At 44.1% G+C, this 15,459-nt stretch overlaps 1 protein-coding gene across 1 annotated transcript in view; it reads right to left on the bottom strand.

Moving 5' to 3' along the window:
- The window catches only part of SPTB (spectrin beta, erythrocytic), an 88,031-nt gene extending 72,835 nt beyond the window's left edge, over positions 1–15,196 (bottom strand). Inside the window, exon 1 of the mRNA XM_065871387.1 lies at positions 14,947–15,196. The gene's annotated coding sequence lies outside the window, so the exon portion shown is untranslated. The remainder of the gene's footprint in view (positions 1–14,946) is intronic.
- Between the last annotated feature and the right edge of the window lie 263 nt (positions 15,197–15,459).

The raw sequence follows: 15,459 nt of genomic DNA, 5'->3' as shown, positions 1-15,459 counted from the left end.
GTCTCCTCTTAGGTATCACTTCCTGTGGAAGTCCTCCCCAGGTACCACATCTAAGCTAAGTCCTTTGTCATCCTCAGTCTAGGCACTTTGCTTGACCCCTTCATAGCCCTCATCATAATTGCAATTACTCATACATCTGTTGGTTTACTTTTGTTTTTCCCTCTCCCTGCCTAGACTGTAGAGGTTCCTTGCAGGCAGCTGCAAGCCTGTCTGATTCATTATTGTATTCCAGTGCCTAGCACTGTGCTTGGGACATACAGGTGCTCAGTAAATATTCTCCTCCTCCTAGAGACCTAAGCACAAACTCTGGAGCCTCTATCCCACCTTATTCCTTGATCCATGCAGTACTCATTCACATAGCCCACTTATGTGCATTGAGCACTTATTCAATATTGATTCATCACCACGGCCAGTCATTAAGCCTCTGTAAAGTGTCTTCCATCCATCGCTCCCTTACGTTCTAAGGCTTCCACTTCACTCCAGGCCCTTACCGTTTCCCGCCTGGACTTGGGTAATGGTCCAACTTTGTCTGTTTTGGGCCTCTTCAATCCATCCTACACAGCCCTTCTCATTAATGACTCACCTCTACTCCATAGCTTTCAGCAACTCTCTAACGCACAGTCTAATCCAGGGTCCTACACCAGTTGGTGCTGAGTTCATACTCTCTCTTACGCCATTTCTGCTCCAACCAAGAGGGTCCACGTGTCCTGTACCCCCCACCTTTGTGCCATGTGCCTCTACAACTTTATTTGTGCCACATCCCGTATGCTGAAATTTAGGCACCTCTCCTTGCAATTTAAAACAAATATAACTTTCAAACATTTAGAAATACAATATAACATTTTCCTAGAATAGGAAGGAGATCACCTTACCCCTCCTATTCAACTCCATGGATCCTCCACTGCTTCTATGACCAGCAAGTGGAGGGGGCAGTCACGGTGGGCTCAGGGAAAGCTGATGGTCTGTGCACCGACTCTCCCTCCTCAGTCCTGCTCCCTCCCCCAGTCTCATGTTTATTGCTGGGTGGGGCCAGATCCTCACTACCCTTCCTTCTGGCCATCCTTCCAATCCTGGGAAGAAGATGAATCTTTAGCTTCTTCTCCCTTCCATCTTCATTTTAATATGTTCAAGTCTTTCTCATCTTAAGTAAAACTCCTCCTTTCCATCCCCTCCTTCCTCCCTTTCAAAGCCAAATTTCTTGACAAAGTTGCCAAGAATAAGAACAGGTGATTTACAGAAGAGGAAATCCAAAAGGTTAAGACCCTAAAAAGAGATACTCCAGTTCATTAGCTAACCAACAAGTGCTGATTAAAATACGGAGACATCAGAGGCAAACATTATCAAGCTGGGTAACACGAGGTGTAGATGGTGGTGTGCAGCATGGGTACCTTGTGTACTGGTGGGAGTACGGAGTGGCCCAGCCATTCTGGAAGGCAGTCTGCAGTTCTCAGGCAGGTTACGTATCTACAACCCTGTTCGTAGGCATACAGACCAAAGAAACTCTCACACAAGTCAAAAAGGGGACATATGCAAGGAAGTTCACTGCAGCATTGACTGTGGTGGTGGGGAGGTGAAGATAACCTGTGTGTCCATCGCTGGGAGATGGACAGTAAAATGTGGTGAATGGACACATGCAGGACACATGGCAGCACTGGAGGATCTTAAAAAATAGTGGAGAAAATAAAGAAACAGAATGAGATCTATAACACACCACTGAATAATTTCAAAACATATGCACATAAAACAGTATACATATTATAAGGATATAAACAAAAGAAAAACTCTTAACCACATGAAAATGGTTGTCTCTAGGTGGACTTAGGGAAATGGAAAAGGGAAATGGAGATAAAAGGAAACCAACCAACCAACCACGGGAGATGCCCTGCCTAGAAAGTGATGACGATGAACTGAGAGGTATGATGAGGCCTCTGCTCCTAAAGTAAAAATAGATACAGTATATTTAACCATATTCATGAGAACTTCCTCATCCCATAACAACTCACTCCTTACTGCACTGAAAGTTGGCTTCCCTATTAGTTCATGAGGCTATTCTTGAACTATTCTTGAAGCTATTCACTGACAGCTCCCTTCCTTGTTCCTTAAAACAACAGATGCTTTTCAGGTCTTATCTTGACTCCTCAGAAGCCTTAAGCTCTGTTAGCCATTCCAACATTTCCTGAAACCACTTCCTTTGTCTTCCAGGACATGCTCCTTGTTCTCCTTTAACTCTCTGGCCTTTCTCCTTGGCCTGCTCTGGGGGCTACTCTTCCTCTACCTGTCCCTTGAATGGTGATGTTCCCCAGAGTTCTGTCCTGGGCCCCTTCCATTCTTCCTCTGTCTACTCGCTGTTTCTAGACAATCTCCTGCACTCCCATGACCTGAATGACCACCTCGTGTGAATGACTTCGTGACCTTCACCTTGCATGACCTCTCTGCAACTCCCATCCATCATATCCAACTGCCTTCTGAACATCCACCTGGAAGGCCCACAGGCCTCTCACACTCAGCATTATTCCCAGTTGACTCTATCACCAACCCAGTCCCAGTCCTTCCTGCCATGTTCCTAGTCCACTAATATCCCAATGGCCCAAACCCAAACCTGGGGTGATAGAACCCAGTATCTCATCAACTCAGTCCCCTCGATATCTCTCAAATCTCCATTCTTCTCTGTCTCCACTGCTCCCCTTCACTTCTCACCACTGTCATCTCAAGTCTAGTGGCTTCCTGCTGATTTCTTTGCACCCATATTTGCTCTTTTGCCTACCATCCTGACCTATCCTCTACACTGTGGCCAGAAAGATCATCTTAGAATATAAATATGAGGTCACTTCTATACTTTAATAGCTCCTCTCTATCTCAGAAGAAAGTTTAAAACCCATCATAAATCAGAGTCAGAGCCCTTTGTGATCTATCCCCTCCCTGAACACTATTCTATCCAACCCTCCCTACTTCCGCAACCCTACTTTCCAGCCATAACGAACTCTATTCAGGTCCCCAGCTCTCTCTGGACACGCTCTTTGCACATGCTGTTCCCTAAGCCTGGAACACACTCCCTCTTTTTCAGAATAATTTCTTATCCTTCAGAACTCGTCTTAGCCTTTGCTTTCTTCGAGAAAGCTCCCCATCTTCACCCCCATCCCCTGCAGCAGTGGGAGGTGGGAGCACTTCTTCCAGGCTCCCATCACACTCAGTGCTCATTGTCATCAAAGCACTTAGCCACGATATAGGAGAATAATCTATTTTTCTGTCTTTCTCAATAGACCATAAGCTACTTGAAGCCAGGGACATCCTTAATCATTTTTTTGGTCCCAATTGCCCAGCATAATGCCAGGTACACGAAATGGGGATAAAAAATACTGAACAAATGGGTGAGAACTGAGAAATGCAGAGTGCTGCCCTGAAGAGGACAAGAGCAGCTCCTGCAGAGGACACACTATTTGGAGGCCAATTTGGAGGTCAAGGTGGTGAAGGGGCTTGAAACATGGCCCGTAGCAGGAGTGCTGTGGATGCCGGCTGGTCATCGATGCCCTGACAGTGTCGCTGTTGTCCTTATGCCTTAATCTCACATTGCCGCCGTCTCTTCCTCTTTTGCTGGACTGTGGTGGCAAAAGAACAGGCAGTGGCAACAGGGCCCAACGCCTACAAACCAATCTTGAAACCTTTCAGAGCAGCTCCGACTCAACCCACACCTCAATTTTCTCACCAGAAACATTGATGAAAGCAGCCGTTCTCACCCAGAACTCTTCTAGACAGGGAAGCCCCACTCCACTTAGCTGAGAAGTGTCACAGAAACATCACTCATAGAACGGTTTCTATCTGTACAGCTCCGCTACACAAAGAGATCTATTTTAAAAGTTGAACCTATAAATAATATATGTTATGGGTGCCAATTCAGCATTCATTCATGTTAGAGCTTTTAAAATAATTCAGTTAAAATTAATCTTTTAAAAGTTGCTCAGGCCCACAAGGACTCCTGAGGGGATGGGCGCTGGCTGGAGGATTTTCCCACCTTTGGCCAGGGCATGAGCCCGGCGCAGTGGGGCTGTCCTCTGGACACATACAGGAAGCTGCCTGCAAGGCTCCAGTCTCGCAGCAAAGGCAAATGCAGCCTTTCCAGGTTTGGCAGAGCCGGTCTGCCTGTGCACAACCTCCCAGTCTGCTCAGAGAGCACCCCTCGGCCACTAGAATCCATTTCAGCCTCCTTCCCTGGACTCTGCTGATGGGGACGCACCAGCTGCTGGCTCATGCAGTCACTCTGCCGCCCACGGTCCTCAGGAAAAAGACTTGGCTCTTTATACAACTGTGAGCAAAGCCCAAGGCTAGGAAGGGAACCTGGAATTTACTAAGAGCGTTATATACATTGCCCCGTTTAACACACACCTATACTCACAAACTATTAGATATTATTCCTGTTATTATTGCTGTTAGTATTATTGTCCCTGTTCTATCAAAACAGCAGACCTGGGTTGAAATCCTAACTCCTGTACTTAACTTAGTAGTCGTGTGCTCTTCTATAAGTCACTCAACCACTCTGTACCTCAGTTTCTCCACCTGTAAAATGAGGGAAATACCCTGTGCTTCCACGGCACAGGATAGGGCCTACCAATGTCCGAATTCTACTCTTTTTACACGCAGCTTGCAGGCATCTTCCAGTCACCCCTCTGGTTAGGTGTGGCTGTGTGATTGAATGAGCACAAGGGACACCACTTCGAGGCCTTAGCCATAAAAATCTTCCCCATAATTCCTCATTCTTTCCCCTAAACTCCTAGGACCTAAAGGGCCAAGATGAGAGGAACCTGATTTCCTGGATGACTGTGGGGAACAAAGTCTCCCCCTCAATTTATACCCATTGACTCATCTATGATGTGAGCCAGAAATAAAATTTATTTGACAGTTCCTTATTAGAGCAGTTAGGATACCGAAATCAACACACCCACCACTTACCACATAAAGCTGTGTACAGATTATAAGAAGTTATATGAAAATGATGTATAAACCATAGAGTACCCTATAACCCCAAGGTATAGTTATTTACAAAGAAAATGCAGTATTTCTTAGTATCAAGTTTGTGGGTCTGCTCAGTACACACACTCTCACAGCAAAAAGGAAAGCACACAGTAGAAGGAGTCTACTGTCATTACCCCATTGCCCCTTCTGCAAATGTCTTTCCCTTTCACCCCTGCCTCAAGCATCCAAGCTCTCTCAACCTCCCTTGATGCCAGGTTCCTCCACTGAGTTGAATGACCCAAGTGGGACTCCTCCTTCAGACCTACTTCCATCCTTACTTCAAAACAAAATTGACTTTGACAACCTAATTCCCTATCATAGTCAACTCCTCAAAGGGAAGGATGCCATTTTCACCTCAGAGGTCTCTGCACATTGCAGGGACTCGATTTTAGTACATGTTAATTGGCTGAAACGGATGTATCTACTTTCCCAAGGGGCAGAGTATCTCTCCCAGGGAACACATCTTAATAAGCACCTTACAGAAATAGATCACCTTATTCAAAGGACGGATACGAAAGAGACAGTGTAGGACCCAAACCAGACAAATAGGTGGGAAATGGTTGGTCAGACAGGTTACTCAGCATGTTCAAATTGTGTGAGGGAGAGAACTGTGTATGGCACCTACAGGGAAAGCCAACTTTGCCTAGAGAGCCCCTGAAAAGTATAGCCTTAACTTATGTGCAACCTGTGCTAGGAGGTAAACCCTGGGTGGGAGAAGGAACTGTCCAAAGTTAAAGAATGTGGCAAGAAGGGTGCAGAATGAGGCCCTATTTCCTGCCTTCTAGAGTTACACTCAGACCTCTTAGCCTCCCTGCTGGCCTGACCATAACCAAGGACTTTGATGAATTTTCCAACATTATTCTAGTACCCTGTATCTGACTACAGAATCAAGACAAGCATTCACAAGTAGGTTGGCACTGTTTATTCATTAATTCAACAATTTTTTATTAAACAAAGCACCCCCCGCAAAACTCATGAAACATTTAGATATAAATAGAACAAAATATGTGCCAAGATCAGTAGGCTGAAAACTACAAAACACTGATGAAAGAATTTGAAAGTCTAATAAATGGAGAGATATACCATGCCCATGGAATGGAAGATTCAATATTATTAAGATGTCAATTTTCCTGAAACTGATCTACAAATTCAGTGCAATGCCAATCAAAATACCCACAGGGCTTTTTTTTTTTTAGAAATCAACAAGTTGATTCTAAATTTTCTATTGAAATACAAAGAAAATAGAATAGCAAAACCATTTTGTAAAAAGAACAAAACTGGAGGATTCACATTACCTGATTTCAAGACTTAACCACAAAGCTACAGCCATCATGATAGCATAGTATGGCAAAAGGACAGACACACAGATCAATGGACTAAAGTCCAGAAATAGACTGACATATATATATATATAGTCAAACAATTATTGTCAAAGATGCAAAAACAATGTAACAGAGAAAGGGTAGGTTTTTTCAACAAATGGGTACTGCACAACTAGACATCAAATGAAAAATAAAGTGAACCTCTACCTATACCTTACACCACATACAGAATTTAAGCTAAAATGGATTATAGACCTAAATGTAAAACCTGAAACTTCTAGGAAAAAAAAACAGAAGAAAATCTTTGTAAAGTTAGGTTAAGCAAAATATTTTAGATACAGCACCGAAAGTATGATCCATAGAAGACTGAGTATTAGAAAAGAAAATATTGATTAATCTGACCACCAAAAATAAAAATGTCTGCTCTTTGAAAGATATTTAAAATACAAGCTATAGACTGGGAGAAAATACTTGTAAAACACTTGTCTGATAAAGGACTTATATCTAGAATATATAAAGAAGCCTCAAAACTCATTAATTTTTTAAAAAAGGAAAAAACTCATTAATTTAAAAAAGCCGCAATTAAAAATGAGCAAAAGCTTTTTTTTTTTTAAATAAATTTATTTATTTATCTTTGGCTGTGTTGGGTCTTTGTTGCTGTGTGCGGGCTTTCTCTAGTTGCAGTGAGCGGGGGCTACTCTTCGTTGCAGTGTGTGGGCTTCTCATTGTGGTGGTTTCTCTTGTTGCAGAGCACAGGCTCTAGGCATGCGGGCTTCAGTAGTTGTGGCACAGGGGCTCAGTAGTTGTGGCTCGCAGGCTCTAGAGTGCAGGCTCAGTAATTGTGGTGCACGGGCTTAGTTGCTCCGCGGCATGTGGGATCTTCCTGGACCAGGGCTTGAACCCGTGTCCCCTGCATTGGCAGGCGGATTCTTAACCACTGCACCACCAGGGAAGCCCGAGCAAAAATTTTATACAGATGTTTCATCAAAAGATACGCAGATGGCAAATAAGCACATGAAGAGCTCAATTTCATTCATCATTAGGGAAATGCAAATTAAAACTACAATAAGATATCACTACGTGCCTATTAGAATGGCTTTTAAAAAAACTGACAAGTGCTGGTCAGGATGCAGAGCAACTAGAACTCTCAAACATTGCTGGTGGGAATGCAAAATAGTACAGCCACTCTGGAAAAGAATTCGGCAGTTTCTTACAAAATTAAACATGCGTTTACCATATGACCCAGCAATCCTACTCCTGGGTATCTTTACCCTAGAGAACTAAAAACTTAGGTTCACACAAAGTGTAAATGTGTATAGCAGCTTTACTCATGATGACCCCAAATTAGAAACAACCTGTTTATTAACTGGTGAATGGATAAACCAACTGTGGTACCTCCACGCAATGAAATACTACTCAGTGATGAAAAAAAGAACTGATAAATTAGACACAACATGAATGAATCACAAACGCATTATGCTAAGTGAAAGAAGCTTTACACAAAAAGTTGCATAGTGTATGATTCAGTTTACATGAAGTTTTGGAAAAGGCAAACCTATAAGGACAGAAAACAAACCCGTGGTTGACAATGGTTAGGGTTGAAGAAAGGGGCTGACAACAAAGGGGCATGAGGGAATTTTGGAGGGTGATTGTGGTGGTGGTTATACCACTGTGTGTATTTGTCAACACCTATAATAACGTACACTGAAAAGTGGAAATTTTACTGTATGTAAATTATTCCTCAATAAATTTAAAAACAAAATACTGAAACTAAAAACATAAACATAAATAAAAAGACTAAAAACAAATACTTATTGAGTATCTACTATGTACAGGTGCATTGTTATGAACTGCTTTCACAATAGTGATATAGAATAATTATTACAATTTATTTTAAAATAATGAGAGGGTTTTCTCCAGCAAGGTACTATAATGGAGGAGATTCTGCCCTCAGGTTGCCTAAGACGTGGATATAAGTAATGATACAACAAGATAGAATTAGGTAAGTGTGAAGAGAGAGACATAAATAAAATATCACAGGAATTCAGAAACAGGAGAGAATACTGAATGTTGGAGAAACCAGGGAAGGCTTCACGGAAGAGATGCCATTTGAGTTGGGTGCTGTTGACAGGAAGTGGTGATTTTATTGTCCAGGTAAACAGTGTTTATCAGAAAGTTTTCTCACATAATTTATCTTTGATCCTTCTAACAACCTGGGAGACAGGGTAGGAGTGGGGGAGATACTATTAATCGCAGTTTCAGTTAAACAAACTAAGACTTTGAGATCAAGTTCCTTGCCCAACACTTGGGTGGCAAAGCTAAGGTTTAAACTCAGGTCTTCTGAGAGTTCAGTTCACTCTCTGTTCCCAGATGGTACACCCATCTAGAAGAAAAGCTCTTCCTTCTCATGATATCGAGAGTGACTGCTAATGGTGCCATTTCCACCTTCGGATCTCTCCAAGAGAATGGGTTACTTCTAGCCGTTCTGGCCCCTGAGAACACCCTACAAGGCTAAAATGCTTATTTAAGTCTTTCCTGCATGTGGAATGAGAGCCAGCAGAGGGGAGACTTTCTGTGGCATTCATGTAAACTCAAGGTTTAAAAGTCTCAAAGTATCTTTTATAAATACTAAAAAACCCAAAAGCCTTGAAAGTTACAAGGATAATATGGACTGCTTTGAATGCATGGTCATATACGTAACCCTGAAATTATTTAAGACGCGACCCCAGACCTTATAGGGCAAATTACTCTTGGAGGGGATCAGCTCCCCCAAAGAACTCTGAAGCTATTCCAAGAAGCTTTCTTGTGACCTGAAGGAGGACACCTGTTCACATGCCTTATCTGGCTGAGCCTCTTATCCGTCATTCCTTCACACGTGTGAGAGTTTATCTGGCACACATTGAGCTCCTTGCTCTGGAGCCTGTCTACATGCCAACCACTAGGCTAGCGATCACATTTCTCTGGGGAAGAAACAGTACCACGGAGATGTAAATGGCTTCTACATTTTGCTGCTGCTATCTCAATCCTTTTTGTTCACTGCTAACTTAAAAAAATAATGAGACAGTGCCATTATGAGCAGAAATTAATTTAACCAAATATTTCCTGAATGGATACTATATATGTATTCATAATGAGATGGTCCCTGTCCTCAAGGATCTTACAGTCATGCAGGTTATTCAAACATTTCTCATTGGCAAAACTGGAGAAACTTCTTTCTCCTTTCTGAGTTCTAGTTTTCTCATCTGGATACTAGGGAGTAAATTTCTCCAGCTATTAAGCAGTTATCATCAAAAATATTTACTGAGAATTTATGGCACACTGCACCTTATAAACACCATCACATGAAATCCTCAGAACAACCCTTTGAGGCAGCCACTCCTTTTTCTGATTGAAGCATAGTTGGTATACAATATTATATAAGTTACAGGCATACAATATAGTGATTCACAGTTTTTAAAGGTTATACTCCATTTATAGTTATTATAAAATATTGGCTATATTCCCCGTGTTGTACAATATATCCTTGTAGTTTATTTTATAACTAATAGTTTGTACCTCTCACTTCCCTACCCCTATATTGCCCCTCCCCCTTCCCTCTCCCCACTGGTAACCACTAGGTTTGCTCTCATCTCTGTTTCTTTTTTGTTATATTCACTAGTTTGCTGTATTTTTAAGATTCCACATATAAGTGATATCATACAGTATTTGTCATCCTCTGTCTGACTTATTTCACTTAGCACAATACCCTCCAAGGTCATCCATGTTGTTGCAAATGGCAAAATTCCATTCATTTTTTATGGCTGAGTAGTAGTCTATTGTGTAGACACACCACATCTTCTTTACCCATTCACCTGTTGATGGACACCTAGGTTGCCTACATTTTGGCAACTGTAAATAATGCTGCTATGAACATTGGGGTACATGTATCTTTTCAAATTAGTGTTTTTATTTCTTTTGGATATATACCCAGGAGTGGAACTGCTGGGTCATATTTTTAGTTTTTTGAGAAACATCTATACTGTTTTCCACAGTGGCTGTACCAATTTACACTCCCAGCAACAGTGTAGGAGGGTTCCCTTTTTTCCACATCCTCACCAACATTTGTTACTTGTGTTTATTGATGATGGCCATTCTGACAGGTGTGAGGTGATATCTCACTGTGGTTTTGATTTGCATTTCCCTGATGATTAGCAACGTTGAGCACCTTTTCATGTGCCTGTTGGCCATCTGCATGTCCTCTTTGGAAAAATGTCTATTCAGGTCTTCTGCCCAATTTTTAATTGAGTTGTTTGCTTTTTGTATGTTGAGTTGTATGAGCTGTTTATATATGTTGGATATTAATCCCTTACCAGTCATGTCACTTGCAAAATTTTCTCCCATTCAGTAGGTTGCCTTTTTGTTTTGTCAATGGTTTCTTTTGCTGTGCAAAAGATTTTAAGTTTACTTAGGTCCGTTGTTTTTTTTTTTTTTTTGGCGGTACGCGGGCCTCTCACTGTTGTGGCCTCTCCCGTTGTGGAGCACAGGCTCCAGACCCGCAGGCTCAGCGGCCATGGCTCACGGGCCCAGCCGCTCTGCGGCATGTGGGATCTTCCCGGACCAGGGCAAGAACCCGTGTCCCCTGCATCAGCAGGCTGACTCTCAACCACTGTGTCACCAGGGAAGCCCCGTCCGTTTGTGTATAGCTCTTATTATCCCCATTTTAAAGGTGAGGACACTGAGGCTTAGAGAGTTCGGTGATTTGCCCCATCCATTGGCCAGTAAGTGATGGAGTCAGGATTCAACCTCAGGTAGTCAGGCTCAGAGCCCCTGCCCTTAACCACTGTGATCACAGCCCTGCCTGACCTGAGCCCTATGCAGGGAAGAATGAGAGATCAAAGGAGCAGGGTGCCTATAAACAGTTTTTAAATCATCTGGGACAGATGCGTCCACATTCAGCTCAACACCAGGCAACAAGAACATCAAGAAAGGCAACAGGAAAGAAAGATGATCTACATTGGGAGGCCAAGAGGCCCTTTAAGGTCACAGTTAATCCAACCCTGAGATTGCAGAACACAAATACACTGGGTCTCTAGCAGGCATCAGACCCACATTTCCTCTGAGGATCTCCAAGCACCTTTTCCTCCAGAGTCGTCGCAGACACCGAGAGGATAGGAAAGCAAGGTGGGGTAACTTTCCCAGGACAAACAAGTGGCAGTGTCAGAAGGGAAATGTCTGTGTTTAACCCCCCAGCTCTTCACTGAAGCCACACTCTATTTTTAGGGTCCCTCTTTAACACAACACACATCTATTTTCAGAAGAAGGGAAACCCCAATGTGTGGAACCAGAGGAGGGTTTCTGCAGGTTTTCCAAGGTGCCACAGTTTGATAACACTCTCTGCCTATCTATTAAAGAGTGCAGCAAATGTTATCACCTGAAAGCACCCGAGGCCACGGTACCCCGGGTTCTGAGCACTGGAAATGGGCTACCCAGAACTGGACAGCATGTCAGAGCCTCACCCTGTAATCAGACTGAGCTGCTTGCAAAGGAACTGCTACCACATTCCTCTCTTAAAGAGGCCTGACACCAAATAGCTTGGCCGGGGCCAGGGCAGCCAGAGGTGCCAAGTGCCTGCCGTTCCCAGGGAGGCGTGTGTGTGTGGCCAGGGTGGTGGACACGTAAGCCACGGTAGGTCATCTGAAGAGTGTGGAGAAGTGAGTGATCATCGCTAAAACAGTCTGCAGGCAACTCCAGAAAGCTTGCCATGCCTCGACATTCTCAAGTACATGGTAGCAATACTCGACCATTCAGCAAAGGCTTCCAGAGAGAACCAGAGATTTAGTGCCAGAAATAGTAGACTAAGGCGACTTTGACCTGGGGACATGAACCAGGCAGTGCCACGCAGTGGTTGGGGGCATCTGGAGTTAGACAGCCCCGGGGTGACTCTGGCCTTAGCCACTCACTAGCTGTGTGGCCTTGGGCCATTTCTTTAAACTCTTTAAGCCTCCGTTTCTTCATCTATATATAAGGTGGAGTTAATAGTCATCACCGGGGCTTCCCTGGTGGCCCCGTGTTAAGAATCCGCCTGCCAATGCAGGGGACACAGGTTCAATCCCTGGTCCGGGACGATCCCACGTGCTGCAGAGCGACTAAGCCCATGGGCCACAACTACTGAGCCTGCGCTCTAGAGCCCGCGAGCCACAACTACTGAAGCCCACGCACCTAGAGCCCATGCTCCGCAACAAGAGAAGCCACCGCAATGAGAAGGCTGTGCACCGCAATGAAGAGTAGCCCCCGCTCGCTGCAACTACAGAAAGCCCGCATGCAGCAACAAAGATCCAATGCAGCCAAAAATAAATAAATTAAAAAAATAAAGTATCTGTATCGTGTGATATGATATATACAAAAAGAACCAGTCATCACCTCACAGCACTGATGTTTGGATCAGATAAGATGATGTATTTAAGAGTCCTTCACAGAATGCCTGGCACGGAGTGCAGCCCTGAATACGTGTGGGCCACTAAATATTGCACCAGGTCTGTGGCTGCTCCCACAACTCAGAAGAATGAACTGTTGCCCCTCTTTGTACCTCAGTTTCTCCAGTAATAAAACAGCAACTATTCTTCCCCCCTCCTCTGTTTATGGCACTTAAAAGCTGGGGATATGCAGAAGTTGAGGGTTTCTTTAATCATCAGAAATGTTATCCAGTGTTTACACAGCATCTACTCAGGGATTGGCCATCTCTCCCTTTTTGGGAATCTGTCCTCTAAATGTTGGATGACAGATTTCTGATTAAAACAAGCTGTCTAGGGCTTCCCTGGTGGCGCAGTGGTTGAGGGTCCACCTGCTGGTGCAGGGGACATGGGTTCGTGCCCCGGTCCGGGAAGATCCCACATGCCGTGGAGCGGCTGGGCCCGTGAGCCATGGTCGCTGAGCCTGCGCGTCCGGAGCCTGTGCTCTGCAATGGGAGAGGCCACAACAGTGAGAGGTCCGCGTACCGCAAAAAAAAAAAAAAAAAACAAGCTGTCTATACTTTTGCACTTCTTGAGGTTTTTATGGTGCCAGGAGCAGACATGAGGAAGCAGCCATCTCCCATGCTGTCAGAGACTCATCTACAGAAGAGATGCTACGGGAAGGATGCAGAGCAGCCATGCTGTCGCCACTCAAGATCTGTCATGTGACACCCCCTCTTTCCCTCTAATGAAAGGAGAAAGATGTCTTTAGTCCACTGGGGGAAAATAAAATTAGTGCTTGAATATTTGCCACAATTCTTCACAACAAACCCAGCAGTAACTTCCTTACTTTCTCATTTCTACTTGGTCATGGCCCCATCACAATGCCCTCATTCCATCACAATCCCTACTTCTCATGCTAGAAAAAGGGATGGGAGTGACACTCTGTTGAGAGTTAGTACAGGTTTCTGGCTTGCGCAAGCTGCCTTCTCTGGATAAAGGCCATCAGCTGTCAAACCAGCCCGAAGAGCTGAGCTCTGAGAGAAGAGTGGGTTTGCATAGAGGGGAACGATGCCTGCCTCACCTTGGCAGCTTCCCCACCCCAGGTCAGTCAGCAGGCTTGGGGAGCATGAACATTAACCTTCCTCTCTTAGCATCAGCTCCTGTGCCTTGGCCTGAACCATTCTACTACCACCAGCAACCAGCTTACTAAACCAGAACAGCCTAGACGGGACCACTCTTAATTGGATGTATTTCCTTGTAGCCAACCTAATATGTTTTAGTAGATTGTTTTTAATTATAAAAGTGCTGTACTCCAGGCCTTTAGAAAATCCAACGAAACAGGTTGCAGTGGAGAGCCAACAGTAGCAGTCTATCCATCCTCAGAATGGTGCCCCTAAGCTGAGTAGACCGTCCTCACGCGCATGTGTGACAGCTGTGCCTCCCAAGATCTGCTTAGCAGGAGTCCCCGTGTAAAAATTATGGGCTAGAAGACCCGAACTCCCTTTATTTTTACAGTTACCCTTGATTACCAGTGAATGAATGCCCTCAGTTGTGAACTGTCCACACCTATTCCCATCCACACCCTTTCCCGGCACTTCAGGCAGCCAGACCTCTGGCTACTCACGTGAAGGGAACAGGTCCCAACACACAATAGAAATGTGCATCTTCAATAACAAACGTCTGTAGAATATCATCACAGAACAGCAACAATAACAAAAATAGGACAAGCGTATTCAGCGAGGACTCAGCACACGGGACGCATATACTAAGTGCCTGGCATACACAGGAGTGTACTGATAATGAAATGAGCTGTGAGTGCTTTTCACTTTCTCCATCTTATAAAGGAAGAAAGTGAAGCTTACAGAAGTTTAGGAACGTCCCCCGGTCACACTACCGTGAGAAGCAAGGGGCGAAGTCCAACCTACACCTGGTCTGACAGCATAACTTTTGGATGAATTGCTGCTAATGGTAAGTTTTAACTGTGTTAACAGTCCAGTAATCCATATGAACACTTAGCAGGGCTTCAGTTGAAAAGAAACGTGAAGATGATGCTAGGGCTCCCCATAAACACTTCCTATGTGTATAAGTCAGGTTTACTATTCTCCTCCCAGATGCTGCATCCCATTTCTACCCAAAATATACAAACATTACCAAAATACATTCAAACCACATTCCAGGGATCCCACCTGCTCTAAGACTTCCCTTGGTGTTTAGAAATCCGTCTGGCTCCTGTTTCCTTTGTGACCACAGCATGCCACTGTAGAGATGGCGAGGACGCTGCTGTTTCTAAAGGCCTGAGCATTTCAGGTCACTAACCCCACCAGAAATGAGACCCAGAAGTCCAGAGTCCTTGAGCTATTGTTCTCTCTACATATTATACTCCCTTGTTCAAGAGAGACACAGAGGGACGGACAGACATGCAAAACTACTGGAAAACGAAAGATCCAAAGTAGTCCGTATCCGAACCAGCCCAGGGCTGCTTTTATAAAATGAACTCCTCTAAGCCTCGGCCCATTATCGGGGCTTTGCAGAACTGGCCTGCTCTCCTGACTTATCTCTCTTCGCGCCTACACAGCTTGCTACACCCACTGCATGTGGGCATCCTTATCAGAAAATATCCACATGACAAGCGTTTGCCTTTGAACAGAAGTAGCTGTTTAGCCTGCCAAACATCAATAACTCTGTATACCTGTTGGTAC

This window comes from Phocoena phocoena, chromosome 2 (genome assembly GCF_963924675.1).
Source record: "Phocoena phocoena chromosome 2, mPhoPho1.1, whole genome shotgun sequence".
NCBI classification, from domain to species: domain Eukaryota; kingdom Metazoa; phylum Chordata; class Mammalia; order Artiodactyla; family Phocoenidae; genus Phocoena; species Phocoena phocoena.
This window is presented reverse-complemented; position numbering and strand designations above follow the sequence as displayed.